We start from the raw sequence: 16,765 nt of genomic DNA on the forward strand, positions 1-16,765 counted from the left end.
TTTTTTCTTTTTTGTCTTTTTTTTTTTTTTTGAGGAGGGGACCAGGATAGGGTGAGGAAAATAAACTTCAAAGTCCCCAATTTACATTTGGTGGCAAAATAATTTGTGCTTTAATAAAAATTTTCAAAGAAAGCAATTATTTGAACTCAAAGTATTATTTTCCTTCTTAAATTGTTTTCACTTAAAATGTTAAGATTTTCCTCTTCTAAGAAGTCAAATGAAGAGCAAGTACAGCTGTTTTTTCTTTGAACATGGGAACAGCTTTTACAGTAGTTATAAGTTTGATCATATCCAGAGACAGACTCTCCCAAGGGAAGATTTATCAACCAAGTCAGCATCCAGCACAAATATTCACAAACAGTTGTTGAAACAGTTGTTTATCAATAATATCAAATGACATCTGCTCTGTCCCTTGTAATGGGAGGAGGGGGAGCAGGAGATTTTCAGTCTCATTTCTTTCCTTACATACTTTGCATATTTGGCTCCTAGGCTCACTTATGCTAATCAAGAGAAAACAGGAAAGATACAGGGAACATATTGATTACATTGGAAATGGCCGGTGGTTACTGGAGGACAAAATAGAACAGGATGAGTCAGGGCCAAAAACAGTATGGGTCGTGTTGGGGTGGAGGCTGGGAAAATTGCACTCAAAGAGAAGAGAGAATATAGAGGGAAATGATCTTGCATACAGGAAGTTGAGATCAGGAAAGAGGAGTTTAAACCATGTCAGTAGGTCTCGTACATGTAACCCATTGTGGCAAGTTCTTGAAACCCTTGGCTTTTCCCTTATTTTGTCTGCCAAAGCCATCTGCAGAGACTCTCCCCAGGCTGGATTTGTTTGATCACCTTTCATGAAGGGCTTTGGCCTCTTCCAACATGGCCCCAAATCCATTCCCTTCCCCCATTTTATGCTCCCTGTTCTGGACTGAGCTGTATCCTCCCAAAATTCATATGTACCTCAGAATGTGACCGTATTTGAAGATAGGATCTTTGAAGAGTTAATTAAGGTTATATGAAGTCATGTGAGTGGGCCCTAATCCAGTGTAACCAGTGTCCTTATAGGAAAAGGAAATTAATACACAAACTCGAAGGAAGACCATGTGAAGACACGGGAAAAAAGACGGCTATCCGCAAGCCAAGAAGAGAGGACTCAAACCCTGCCAAACCTTGATTTTGTTCTTCCAGCCTCCAGGACTGTGAGGAAATTCATTTCTGTTATTTAAGTCACCCATTCTGTGGTGGTGTTACGGCAGCCTAAACAAGCTGATCCACACTCACTCCATTAAAATCTATTCTCCCCTGCTCCAGTCTTTTCAGCTTGGCCCTCTTCTTTCTCTCCTGCACTGCCCAAAATAGCCAAGGTTTTCTGGACCGATGCTCCATCAGTAGGTTCACACAGACTACCCAGGAATCTGAACTCACCTGAGCGCCAGTTACCAAGATAAGGCAGAAACTGATGTAGGAGTGTGACTATTCGGGAAGAGAAAGCCTGCTGTAAGGGCAGGAGGAAGGGCTAGGCCGTCAAGTTCACTTTGGAGAATCACCTCAGCCAGGGTATGAGGGTGGGATAGAAGGTACTCAAGAGATGGAAGACAGTTTCAGCTCTGAGGTGAGAAGAAGAGTAAGAAACAGTGTGATTAATTGAGCCATCCTTTGAGTCAGAGTGCTGAATTAAATGTCTGTGTGCTTTAGGGCATTTAACCACCCTTAGTGACCCTAGGGGATGGCTATTAGTGCTGTCTTCTATTTACTGATGAGAAATGGGCTCAGAGAGGTTAAGCATCTTGCCCAAGGTCTTAACAGAAAAGGAGTGGGTAAGCCATGCAGCAGCCTTGATGTGCCTTCCCCCAGATTCTGGGCCCACCATCACTATACTCCATCCAAATGTTCCAAGGCCGATGAATTAAGGACAATGAAATTCCTGAAACTAATAAAGGTGCCGAGCCAAGGCCCGGTGCTGGTGTGGCTCTTCATTCAGGATAGAGAATGGAACTGCTGGAAGATGCAAAGGGAAGAGGAAGCATACAAAATGACACAGAAGACCAGACGAAATTGGTGGAGCAGACTTCCATGAAGCCCCTCTTTTCTCCTATCGTTCTTCTATTCCCCACAGAATTGTAGGACTTCCTTCTGATTCCAGACACATGAAAACATGCTTATTTGATTAGCCGCTAAATGACTCCCTGTCTTACAACCCTGGATGGTCCATCCTCACCCAACTTTGTATTTAACATGTCCCAAGAATATTGCCACTAAGCAGCCACCAGCTGACCGCATGGATACCCTCATCCAGAAGATAACTTTCAACTTGCACAAATGGGTTTTTTCACTTGCTGCCTCGTAACCCTTGCTGACATCTCGACATGCCTGAGGCTTCTATCTGATGGCAATAGCACATCCCATGAAGCAAAATGTGCCTTCATAAAACACAACAATCATGGTGAATTAAGCTCCAGAATTTGCTTAATAGTTATTAGGGCCATGAGATTTTCTATTCCAAGAAGCAATTCAGCCAAATTAACTGTTTGCCTAGAATTTCAGGCAAATTCAAACAAAAGGAAGTTCAGATGAGAAAATACTCAGAAGAGATCACAACTACACAACATTGCCCAATTCTGAGTATTTGAACCCTAATTATTCAATAATTGCTTTTGTGTGCCCCGCTTCCTGCAAACCAGTGTTGCTTAAATACATTTTCTGTGTATGTGAATAGGATTTTGCAAGATGTTTATGAATTCAAAGACTTTACTGCGGACTAAAAGCCCCTGTCCTAGACACTCCACTTGTGGAGTTCATAAATCAAATGGCTGCAGCTTTCCTACATCTTCCAGATGGAGCTACAAATATTTTTAGTTGGCACAATAGCAAAAATGAGATACTCACATTCAGGTTTTAAATGCCATCCCTAAAGCTCTTGCACACGGGAGTTTGAAGTATGTTTAAAAACTAGAATTTTAACTTCTCCCATTCTAATTTCCCTCTTCTATAACATCATTTGAAGCGTAAGGGTTTTAGGTCAAACAAATAAAGAAAAAGTAGCTTCATTACAAGTTTTTGCACACTTAGGATTAAGTTACAAAATGTGTTTTTCATCATCACTTAATTATATATATGGGTGAGATATGTAAGTGATTTCAATCATATTACTTTATTGATTATTTCAAATTTTAAAAGAATATTATTTTGGACACTTGTCAGCCAGGCTATTAGTATACTATTCTCTGCAAAGTATCACTGAAATTATGTTTTTCTATTCCGATGATTAAACTTTGATGCCTAAAGAAATGTGTATTTGTCGTACTGATTAGAGTTATGAATTTCAGGACCTTAACACCCAGTTTTAACATTATGGAAAATATATCTCCCATATGCTAAATTGCTACCATTATCAATATAATATGACATATATATTACATGCAAGTATTAGTATACTTTTGCATATAAGTATATATACACACATATATACACACTAATACTTATACACATAAGTCTAATATATATTATACATGTAATATGACTCCTTTAGCTCTTGAACAGCTTATTTCTGTTTTTGTCATTCTTAGTGACAGGTTTTACATCCAAATAGATTTTATGCCTTGATGGAATGATGTCTAGCCATTAGTCATGATGACTCTAGCAATTCATAGATTAGCCATAGTAATTAGAAACATGCATCTTTATGGAAAAAAGTAAATATGACTAATTTTATTTCTTTTTATTTACTTTTATTTACTTATGATATTACCCATTTAAACCATTTTGTGTAAGATCATTCTAGTACCTCTACTGAAAAAGGGTACCATTTTATCACTATTCTATAAAAAAACTTTTCAGTGTTTGGAGGAATTTCCAAAGTGATGATGATGATGATAATAATAATAATAAATCAATAAATTCAAAGTTGGGGCACCTGGGCAGCTCAGTTGGTTTAGCCTCTGATTTCAGCTCAGGTCATGATCCCAGGGTCCTGGGATGAGCCCGGCGGGGGGCAGGCTCTGTGCTTAGCAGGGAGTCTGCTTCTCCCTTTCTCTCTCCCTCTGGCCCTCTCCCCGCTTGTGCTCTCCTTCTCTCAAATAAATAAAATATTTTAAAAAATGTTTAAGAATAAAAATAAATTCAACGAAAAAGGCATATTTCCAGCTTGACAACTTCTATGGGACAAAACTGGCTTTGTACATCAAGCTAAAATGAAATATATATTTTTTAAAAAATATTTTGGTCAATTAGCTTCAGCGGTTTTCTATTCTTTTATTTTCCGTGCGTGAGCTAACACCATAGTTCTCTTTCATCATCTTTTCAAAAGATAAAAAATGACCCAATGCATAAATTTAAAGTATAGATACGGGGCTGATATAAAGTTCAGCCACAACATGAAAAGTGAAGTAATCAAAGTCCCCATCGGACCACCAGGCAGGTCCCCCTTGATATGAGCACGTGCTGAGATGCAGCTCGGACTCCCCCAGTTGCCAGTAAAAGGTAACCAGTCCCGGTCCACTCGCCCTCCATCTACAGAAAAATCCCCAGAGCCCACTTGCTACTCCGGCCGTCCCCTCCCTCATTCTTCTCCCCCTCCTTCTGGGCCCTAATCTAGGGTGGCCAGATGCTTTTCTAGATCACTCCGGAGCTGTGGGAAACTGAGCAGGAACTCTGCCCTCTTACGTGTAAGTCACAAAGTTACAGAAATGGGGCAGGGCCTTTTCAGCGAGGTGCTCTGTCCCTCTCTTTACCTGAAGAGTGAGACACAAGGCCTTTCTGCTCTCGAGCTTAAGTCTCAAAGGGAGTTCTCCCCTGGTCAGCCCTGGACTCATTGCCACGGGCCACGAGTGGGGAGAAGGTTCAGGGCTGCCCTGCATGTAACTTGACAAGTTCCTCTCCGGGCTCCTCCCTCCCTCCCAGCCCCAGCAGAAGAGGCAGAGAAACCTGTTCAGATTGAACTTCCTCAAAGCTTCTAGTTTTAATGCCCAAATTTAAATTTCCAGGTGTTCAAAAAGAGATGTATCCTGGTTTCAAGAATCTCTTTCAAAACTCACAAAGGCAGTGAAGGTGGGGCTCTACTTACTTGGGGGAAGGGAGGAAGCCAAGCCATATAAATTTAGTAATGTAAAGGAAACAAAATCTCTCTAACAGCTCAGAATGATTGCCCTGCTACAGCTGTTTTCTGAGATTCATAAATATAAAAAAAGATTATTCGATCTGGAATCAAGTTTAACTTAAATATATTTAAAGCATTAAAAGATGTGAAAATTTTCCTTTGTAAGTGGCTTTTTGATTTTGCTTACTTTCCTCATTGTGACTTATGACCATTAATGCAGCTATGCTTTTATATCTTTGTACAAGACAATCTGTGTCTTGTTAGGTATTTACTCAGAAAGAAATAAAAGAATTTCAGAATGTCCAAAATAATTAAAAATTATTAGGATAAATTTTATTATTATAGAAAGGCTAAAACTCCTAAAAGAACCTACATTTACATCTTATAACATATAGTCATTTCAAAACAGGAAATGCAGATATATTTTACTATATAGAATGTCTTTTGGTTTCCCCCATTTTATTATAATTACCAGTGTTGGGTCTACAAATATCACATTGATCCATTAAGTTGCTTTAAAAGTTAATTAATTTAGGGCGCCTAGGTGGCTCAGTCCTTAAGCGTCTACCTTCGGCTCAGGGCGTGATCCCAGCGTTCTGGGATCGAGCCCCACATCAGGCTCCTCCACTAGGAGCCTGCTTCTTCCTCTCCCACTCCCCCTGCTTGTGTTACCTCTCTCGCTGGCTGTCTCTGTCTCTGTCGAATAAATAAATAAAATCTTAAAAAAAAAAGTTAATTAAAAAAATCCGGTCAAACCAATTGTAAGTCAAAATCATCTCTCATCTCCATTGACTTTAGCTCACTGACACCTCAAATATATAAAAGTATCTAAGTATTTTTGCTTTGATTCAGAATCCTGCATCTTTTTTTTTTTTTTCAATGAGGCATGTTGGCTTGATAACAGTAGTAGAATAAGATTTTAGAAATGTGTTATATAATATGCCAGGTCCTAAGTCTTACTTGGCAATCTCATCTTTACATGTTACTTCTCAGGTCTTTCATTAGTCACACGGCTTCACATTTTAAAAATGGGATGTGGGGATGCCTGGGTGGCTCACTCAGTGAAGATTAAGCATCTGCCTTCGGCTCAGGTCATGATCCCAGGGTCCTAGTATCAAGACCCGCACCGCACTGGGCTCCTTGCTCCGTGGGGAGCCTGCTTCTCCCTCTCTCTCTGCTTGCTGCTACCCTGCTTGTGTTCGCACTCTCGCTCTCCCTCTCTCTCTGACAAATAAATAAAATTAAAAAAAAATAAAAATGGGATGGGTATGCAAAGACAGCAAAAGGGAAAAAAGCAAGAAAAAAAAAAGGAAAGGAATTAGAAAGAAAAAGAAAAAGGTATTTTATTTGGTCCCTGATACTTTGAATGGTAAGTTAACCATTCCTGTATCTTTCGGTTCATCCTCCTTCTCTGCACTTACCCAGAGGCTTGCTTCTTCATCTTTGAAAGAAGTGGTGACAGAGAGGATCTAGGATTCCAGAAAGAGGTATTCCAAGCTACTGACAAACCACAGGTCAAAGAAAACAGTCAATATCATAATAAAAAATCAAAACATTTACCAAAAATGTAATTGTTTACTTGTGAGATATGTTAAATGTCTCAGTGCTAAGAAATATCCCAGAGCAGATATAACATATTATCCAATAAAGAAACATCCATAGAAAGTCTGGCTTAATTCTCATTTAAACGTGCTAAATATAAAGATTGATCCTATACTTAAATGCTTCCCCAAATGTTCTAAATTCCCAAAATCATTTAGTTATTATTTGTTATGGACTATTGATACTGTCATAACTTTCTGACAGTAATAGCAGAGCCATGGTTGGTCTTTTTGTTAGTTCTTGAAAGGACGTTAGCAGTGATCTTTCTACTCTATCTAGGCAACAAAGACGTGTTGGTCACCTACTAAAGTGACAGATTCTGTAGGAGGATATCAAAACATATCCTGTAGGAGGATATCAAAACATACAGCCATCGGAAAACAGGTAAAGAAAATAAGCTATACATGATCATTACAAAGGAGAAACTGAATAAAGGTCAGTAAAGACAAAATTTTACATGAGCTCAAAAGAAGGACACATAAATTTTGCCTACAGGGCATCGAGATGATTTTTAAATGCAGGTGGCAGTTCATGGGCTCTCGTGATGGCCAGCATGTGAGTCAGTGGAGCAAAGCAGGCCATTTCCAGCACAGAGAACTGCAGAGGAGGGAGAGTGAATGTGAAACTATCCCTCTAGAAAACACAAAATGCCCTAAATCACAAAATCCTCAAATGCTGACAAATCCTGCAAAGACCGTGGCAAGGGAGGTCCTTCTTAAAACACAAATTAAGTATGTAAATATCCAGCCTCAATCAGTCAAAATAAAAGCCAGTAAATTATAAACCTTTTCTAAGTTTCTGAGAAATAGTTCATGTTCATCTTAATATGAACACAATAAAATGGACTAAGGTCAGTAGACCCAGCTCTGATTTGAATTCTGCCATCCATTTGCTGAGTGACTCAAGGAAAGTTCCTTGACTCTCTGGGTTTCACCTGGACAGGAAAGATCACGAAACCTGCTCCCACAGCTTCGTCTCCCAACAAAATGAAGCTGTGTCCTCCTCCCTCAAACATGTGAAGGCCCATCGTGACCACCTCCCAGAGTTCTGGATTGGCATTTTAGCTAAAGTTTTGTTGCCCTCTATAAACAGGGGCCACCAGACCCCCAAACCACAGCAGGAGAACTGAGAAAACAAAGGATTCATTTCATTTCAGCCATCAATGAATTATGAATTAGTGTGCAGGATTGATGTGTGTTATGCGACATGAGGGGCACATCTGGAACCCTTCCTTACTCTGCATCACATTTCAAAAAGTATTTTTTAAATCATCATGTAATATAGTAGGCATGAAATTATTTGAATAATGCAAAGCACTATCTAGCTAGATGTTATTACTAACTCATAGAATCCTTCAAAGAAGAAAAACCTCTCTCTTTAAAGACTAAAAAACGCAAGTATAAAAATGCTGCATCATTGGCTCAATAATAAAAATAGAATCATTTGATAATGAGAAATTAATGTGCACAGGATGGCCACATACTACTCTTAATTAAACGAATGGCACGATTGTTTCTCATTGAATAATTACTCTGTGTGTCATTGTGGATATTAACAAAGAAAGTTTTCCAAACCCTTTTTTCTCCTTTGCTTTATTTCATCTCCATGCTTTCATTAGGTGAATTTTTGAAGGAAAAAAAACAATAGCCCCACCTCGTTTGGACACATGGATCTGAGGTTTCACTACCAGATCCTGTGGTAACAGGGATGTTAATTTCCCTCCCCCAAACACCCATCTCTCCTAACGTCTCCAAACGCCACCATTGCCGGCCAGCTCTTCATCAGCTGGACGCTGTGACAGAAGACAATGTGCAGCATCCTCCGTTCTCCCACATCTGCTTGGTCTCTCACATATTTAACTAAGCTTTCATCTCTGACGTGCAAAGATAATTATTTCCAGAAGTCATCGAAAAGAGCAGGACCAGTGGAGGACACGAGTGCTGGGGATTTGCTTGACTTTCAACAGTAAGAAAAGGTGAAAATCTCTACAGAGAAGGATTTGTGAGAGTCTCCAGGAAGGATGGGTTTCACAGTTCGGTTTTTGTGTTAGAGAAAGGGAATTCTACTACACATCAGAGAATGCACGAGGGCCGGAGCCATACTGTGCTCCAGTCATTGCGGGGGTGCAGGGAGCCCTGTGGACACCCAGAGGGTACTACAGCCTCAGGACCGAAAAGATGGGAGCGGTGAGGTTCTGGCTTGGGCAGAGAGCTGCCCACAAGTCCCACAGGAATGAGAAAAGGTGACTTTAACAAAGAAATGTTAAACATTCCCATAAGCAATGTTAAGATCTAATTATTCCGCTAAAACATATCATGTGATTATTGGATACCTTTATTATTTAAGCAAATAACCATAGTTCTTGATGGGCTTAGGATTTTGCAGGTGCTGTTAATTTTGTTCCTGTCACAACCTAACATTCAGAAATTGCCTATTTTCTTCTTTTTACCCATTCTAGGTGACCTAGTGATGAAAAGATGAAAAAAAATAACTGTGAGTAAGTTCTTTATTTGTTTGTGACAAATAATGAGAATTATAACCAACTCAATCAAGATGGGGAAAAATTCATAAGTAACAGGGACATACTTGATGTTATCTTTTTAAAAATCATAAATTATAAAAGTTAAAACATTGATTTGGGTTTTTTTTTTCAAGTTTTTATTTAAATTCCTTAGTTAACATATAGGGTAATATTGGTTTCAGGACTGGAATTTAGAGATTCATCACCTACATATAACACCCAGTGCTCATCACAAGTGCCCTCCTTAATCCCCATCACCCACTTAACCCATCCCCTCACCTCCCCTCCAGCAACCCTCAGTTTGTTCTCTACCGTTAAGAGTTTCTCATGGTTTGCCTCTTTCCCTCCCCTTCTCCTAGGTTAATCTGTTTTGTTTCTTAAATTTCACATGCGAGTGAAATCATACGATATTTGTCTTTATCTGACTGACTTCTTTCCCTTAGCATAGTACATTCTAGTTCCATCCACGTCATTGCAAATGGCAAGATTTCATTCATTTTGATGGCTGAGTAATATTCCACTGGATCTATATATACCACCTCTTGTTTATCCAGTTCATCAGTTGATGGACATTTGGGCTCTTTCCACAACTTGTCTATCATTGCTGTATAAATAATGCCATATAAAATAATGCTGCAATAAACATCAGGGTGCAGGGGCCCCTTCAAATCAGTATTTTTGTATCCTTTGTGTAAATACCTAGTAGTGTAATTGCTGGGTCATAAGGTAGTTCTATTTTTAACTTTTTGAGGAGCCTCAAAACTCTTTTCCAGAGTGGCTGCACCAGCTTGCATTCCCACCAACAGTGTAAGAGAAAGGGGACTTTCTCCACATCCTCGCCAACACTTGTTGTTTCTTGTGTTGTTAATTTTAGCCATTCTGCCTGGTGCGAGGTGGTATCTCATTATGGCTTTGATTTGTATTTCCGTGATGATGAGTGATGTTGAGCATCTTTTCGTGTGTCTGTTAGCCATCTGGAGGTCTTCTTTGGAGAAATGTCTATTCACGTCTTCTGTCTTTTTCTTAACTGGGTTATTTGTTTTTTTGGGTGTTGAGTTTGATAATAGAACAATTGATTTTGAAGATGATGTACTTACATCAATATGTCACCATTTTCATCATGCTAATCATTACTCGGTGAAGATTACCATTACAATAATTTATTTAATGCATACTATGTGCTGAACATTGTGCTAAGAGCTTTACTTGCATTATCTTTTATCTTTTTAAACTTTTTGTTATGGAAGTTTTCAATATATATAAAAATAAAACAGTGTAATGAACCCCATGCGCCTCATAACTCTCCTCTACAATTATAAACTCATGGCCAGTCTACTTATTTCCACACCCAACACCGTCTGAGTCCTCACAGCTCTACTATTTTGAATAAATCCTAAACTTTATATGATTTCAACCATAATATTTCACTATACATTGTCTAAAAGATAAGGATATTATTAAAGCAGCATTATTTTATATAATATTCAAGACAACCTTATGAAGTTCATCCCATCAATACCCCATTTCCCAGATGAGAACACCATGAGTTTTGAGAAGTAGAGCATCTTATCCCAAGGGCCCTGATAGTGCGTGGCCTCCTACAGATTCAAATATAGCTCAGTCTGAACCCAAAGTGGGAGCTCCCATTGGCTGTCTCATGTAAGGTAATTTCATGCTCTAGAATTTTGTTTTAATATCTCAGTACTGACTGGTACTTTACGGTGACCACAACAACGACACAGAAGTGCTCTTCAACACTTCGAAAATGGAGAATTTTACTCAGGGCACTAGATAACATAAATTTTCAAAAAACTGAAGTGGTCACAGAAGTCACTTCATGGCTCTTTCTCTATTATCTTAAGTTCACCAAAACTCATGACTTAGAGATACAGACTCCTGAAAGTCCGGTTATAACATGAGCACAGCATCTGGTCATTGGTGCTTTGAGGTGCTAAAGGCAGAGAGAGCTACAGCCAGTGCTGACACACAGCCAGGCAAGCCAGGGAGAAGGCTGACCACGACATGGGTAAGTCCTGAGAGGTAATAGTTGCTACAACTTAACATTTCTCCACAGCACCGTGCACTGTCTAGGGAAGGGCAGACAACACGTACGTGCCTCCAGCTGGTGACACTTTCAGTGGCTGTTTTTAATGTTGCCATTCCACACGGTTCCTTATTTCAATATAATATGCCTTTGAAAATAATTTTTTTTTATCGCCTAAATACTTTTCTCTAAGGTGAGTTGCTTTGTCACCATACTACTTGTCAAGCCAGCACAGAAGACCTTTCAGGTTCAGCAATAATGAATAATAACAACTATTACATAACATGGAATTTCTCAGTTGAAATAGAATTCTATAATCACAGCAATTTCCATGCAAATTATCCTAGACATTATTCCGGCCTACAGAAAGCTGACCTGCAGTTTACAGTTGTCAGATCACACAGACGTAGGCGTCCTAGAGGCAGGCCCTTGGAAGAGTCAAGGATTCAGCAAAAAGAGTGGTTTGCCTGGGGATGTGATGGTGTCTGTGGAGGCTGAACTGAAAGGGAACAAAAGAAGTGAAAAATCTTTGCTTGGGATTTCTAACAGTAAATTGACATCCTTTCTACATTACACAGAATTTCTTCCCTCTCAGCACATTTGGACCTTACACAAACGAGTCAAAAATACATGGTGATTTTCCATTTTCCATTTGGCTCATTAGCTGACTTTTTTAAGGATTTGATTCCATAAACGAGCAGTATATGTGTACACAGTAGATACAAATATGGGTAAGTCAGTCTTGCCATTACAATGTGGTAGAGAGAAGTATACTGATGACTGTGATACATTGTAGTATTAAGATGTCTCTCCTATGAGAGGGAAGAAAATGTAAGTAAAGTTCTACTGGGTTGGAGATGAGAGCCCAAAGGCGGGATTGGAATTATTCAACTGGGAGGGAATAAAAAATCATGGTGTCTGGGCATTAGACCTTAGGATTCCTCCTATCTGCTTGTTTCATTCCTACTATTGCTAAGTCTCAAACAAAGTATCACCTTTTCCAGGAATCTTTCCATGACTCCCTCCCCAAGACTGAATTCTTAGTATTCCCATATTTCTATTAATGCCTTTCTTGGTGATTCTAAAATGGTGCTGCTAAATCACAGTATCCCGCTACTACAGGGGTTCTTTGAATTTAAGGCCATTGATTTACTCATCTTTGTATCACTTTTACAATCCTGGCATGCAGTAGGTGCTCAGAACTTGGTTAAATCAATGACTAATGCTAAGTAAGATTTAAACTGGACTACACCTCAAAGGAGAGGTAATATTAGAGGTAGAGATTGGGAAATCACCAGCATAAGCACACTGGTTGTAGAATTTAAAGTGGATGAGCTCCCCAAGAGATGTGGTACAGAGGGAAAAGAGATGAGCTTTTGGTGGACAATCTTCCCAAAGCGGCCTATTTTTATTGATACTACCCACTTCCTGCTTTCAGTCTTCTGTACCCCCACTTGGATTTTCTTTCTTTCTTTGATTTTTAAGACATTACATAATTTTTTAACTTATGTATTATATTTATTGTTGCCTAACTCCCCTTGTTAGAATGCAAGTTCAGGAAGGTTGGGAACTTTGACCCTAAACACTTAGAACACAGTAAGCACTCAATAAATATTTGTTGAATTAATGAATCCCTATGTATATTTAGGACCGTAAATAGTGAAGAAGAGAAATGCCAGAAAGAGTAATCATAACATGGGAAGATAAACACAAGATCACTCTATATGGTAGAAAGAACAAAAGAAGAAAATAAATAAGTAATGAGTAGGTAGGAATTGACATAGCCATTAAGAGTTTTAGGAAGGAGTCTGCGAAGAGATTTTTGGATTGAGTAAATCCAGATCATTGATAATGACAGAACAATTGCAGTGGTGATGAGTGAAGAAATCAGATCGCAAAAGGTTGCAAATGCAGCCAAAATTGAGAGAGGGAAGGGCATCTAGCATAGACCACCCTTTTAAGAAATTCAGTGGTGAATAGTAAGAGCAGTAAAAAAAGAAGTTTGGGGTTGTAACAGGAATTTAAAAATTGTGCATAGTTTTAAAACAAGGGACAAATCACCATTTGGTAGAAACCAGGGGGAAATGCTAAAAATTAAGAGATACAAGATGTAAAATAATATTGGGGAAAAACTCCAGAGGAAGCAGGCAGTGATGATATCAAGACCATAGGTAAGTTTAACCACGCCAAGTAGTCAGCAAACATTTTCCTCCAAAACATAATCAAAAGGATAGGCAAGTTCTCTACCGACAGATTATTTAAGGGGAGTAAAGAAAATGCAAAGCAATCCATGTTGTATGGTGCAGTTTTCTGTGCATAAATGAATCTGTATCAGCTCATGTTCATACATACTAACTCTGTCCATGCACGAGTATTATCAACAATATTGATCATGAGCCTGGATCACTACATAATCCATTTAACTACTTTCTACCTGTACGGATGCCAAAGACACAATACAGCAAATTGGTTTGTTCAAAAGTATTTGTGAGCTATCTACTATGGGCCCGTCCCTGTTCTAGGCACTGGGGCTACAGCAGTGTACAATATAGACAAAACTCTTTGCTAGAGGAGAGAAACAATAAACAAGATAAGTAAATTACATATATGATAACTTAGATAATGATGCGTGCTTAGAAGAAAAACACAGAAGAAAATGAAGAGGAGGTGGAGGAAAGGGAAGAAGAGGAGGAGGAGGAAGAAGAAGAAGGGGAAGAGAAGGAGAAGAAGGAGGAGAAGAGAAACAAACCAGTAAGGTGATAGGAAGGGTAGTGTCAAGAACTGCAAAGAGCCTGAGAATTTACCCTATTTGCAAGCTAACAATTAACCTGCAAGAGTTTCCTGGGTGCTAGCAGAAGATACAAGACCCCTGGGTCAGAGACAAAGGACTTTATTACTCAGAGTAAGCAGTAGCCAGAGTATCAACTTGCACATTTCCTCATAGATGAATTCCCACAGGGTGATAAGAAGGTGGCCAGATAATGCCAGCACATGTACAGGGTTACATTATAGGAAAGGAACCCTGAGCTTAGGGAAGCCAAATCTTTTAAAACAGACAGTGAGCCTGCCTGATCTTTTCTCCAGAGGGAACATTACCTTTTTATATTGGAAGCAATTATGCCTTTTGTTTTTGTTTTTGTTTTACAAGGCAAAACTCTTTCTATATTCCAGGGATATTAACCATACAAAAATTCTTTAAAAGATAGTCCAGAATAAATAGCTATCAGTATTTGACTCACAGGATGTACAGAAATGTGAGAGACACATGCAGAGTTGTCTCCCAGGAATATCAGCTCCTCATTTCTACCAAATATGTTCAATCAGTTTCATTCAGCATTTTTATTAAGGCTTCGGCCAACAGAATGCCAAGAAACAAGATGAGGCCAATCTTAATCTTAACCATGATACACAGGGTCCAAAACCTAAACATATGAACAAATCTCATAAGCCATCAGTGTCTACCAAGAAAGTCAGGTGATTTTTTTCCTAAAGAGTTTTTGGCCTCTCAACTTCGCTCAAGGAATCAATCCAGGTACAAAGAGAAGTCTAAGGGCAGTCCTACCTTGTATAACCACCTTGATCAATGAGTTGAGGCTAGCCCGCATGACTTTCAGGACCAAGGTGGTGTCATTAATCACTTTTGCTAAAGTTAAGCACCAACTTTCATACCATCTTTTCTAAATGGGTGATTCCCAATGTAGAGATAACTTCAGTTATAAGTCCGTTATTCCTCCAGAATACTTTCCAAAAAATAGTCTCAGGTGGAGAGATCCTTCACTGTAATCTGAGGGCTACATAATCTACTGATGGTGTTTCTTTAAACCCATGATGGTCGTTTATGACCATCCTGATGATGCAACTTACCATTTTAGGGAAGAAGAAGCAAGTTAATGCCTGGCTTCTACCCAATGAGTATAGCTCTCAGTGGTGCATGTGGTGCCCCTGGAAAGGAAGTGTTGCTGGCAATTGTTAAAGGTCTCCAAGTGGGATCTGCATGAGTGACAAAGCACAGAATGATAGTGTCTCCAAGCCAGCCTTCCAACATGGAGGGCATGTAGATAAAGTGACAGGGAAAGACAGAAGTTAGAATAAAGTCCTGAAAAAAATGTGATATTGGAAGAAGCTTTGTGGATATCTGGAGTTGAATCATTCTCTTTTATTCATACAAAAACACAGTGAATAAAACTTTACTAAAGAATACTTGATCAAGTAGTAGGAAACTTCAATTAGAAGGCTAGCCTTCCTCCTGACTATCGTGTAAATACAGTAAAATCAACTGGAATTTTGTGTTCTCAATCTTGTCTACAACATCAAGGGATTAGACAAAGACCTTTCTGCCTCTGTGATTCCATGTTGATCTATACCTGTGTGGAAGAGTAAATCTTTGGATCCTTAAGATCGATAACGTTCTGTACTTGAGAATCAAGACTCTAAAATCACTCCCTTGGATAAAATGACCAATTCCCACCACCACCACCTCATCAAGTGTTGTCATCCCATACTGATTTATTACTTCTCATAGTACTTACATCAATCTGAAAAAATATTTTTTTTATTATTTCTCTTAGTAGAATGTAAGCTTCATACGGCAGGAATTTTGTGTCTTTTTCACTTGCACATTTCTAACACCTACAATAGTGCCTTACAGATACTAGGCTCAAACGTGTTGAATGTTATTGTTTAATTATGCAAATACTTGATATGTCAGCCTTCCTACTGAGACGCATGCCTACCTACTTAGAATCCATTTTCAAGTCAAGTAGATTCTAACAACATTTCTTACTTGTAATTTAAATATCATCCATATCCTGATTTAGAGGCATTTTACTAAGACAATGTCATTTTAATTATGTTCTCACCAAAAGAAAAAAAGAATAAAATAAATTAGTTATGTGATTGTACTACTCTCATTGCTTCAAACTATTTTTTAAAGGCTCTTTTTTTAAAAAAAAAAGATTCATTTGCTTATTTGAGAGCAAGGGAGCAGGGTGAGGGGCAGAGGGAGAGAATCTCAAGCAGACTCCCTGCTGAGCATGAAGCCCAACTCAGGGCTCCATCTCACCACCCTGAAATCATGATCTGTGCAGAAATCAAGAGTCTGACGCCTAATCTACTGAGCCACCCAGGTGCCCCTCGAACTATTTTTTAAAATTTGCTAATCTTTAAAAAAAAATTTTTGTTTAAATGAGTTGACTTGAGGTGGAAAACCAGGTTGAATATCCTTGATAATCTGATGAAATAATATATTATTTCTTGGGATGATTAAGAGAGTGAATAAGGAATTGCTTTTAACCATCTACTTATATTCACATTTTTCTTCTCTCAGGGAAACCAGTTTACTGATTTTGATAATTAACCTGAATTAAAGATGTCTTCTTCATTAGTTGTAAAAACAACATTAATCATTTTTTTTAATATTTCCTCAGCTGTTTAATACGTGAAATGGAGCAGTTTTTTTAAACTTTCCAATAGCATGACTAACAAAACTAAATAAAATAGAAGTATA

This window comes from Ursus maritimus, unplaced genomic scaffold (assembly GCF_017311325.1).
Source record: "Ursus maritimus isolate PB19 unplaced genomic scaffold, ASM1731132v1 scaffold_11, whole genome shotgun sequence".
Lineage (NCBI taxonomy): Eukaryota > Metazoa > Chordata > Mammalia > Carnivora > Ursidae > Ursus > Ursus maritimus.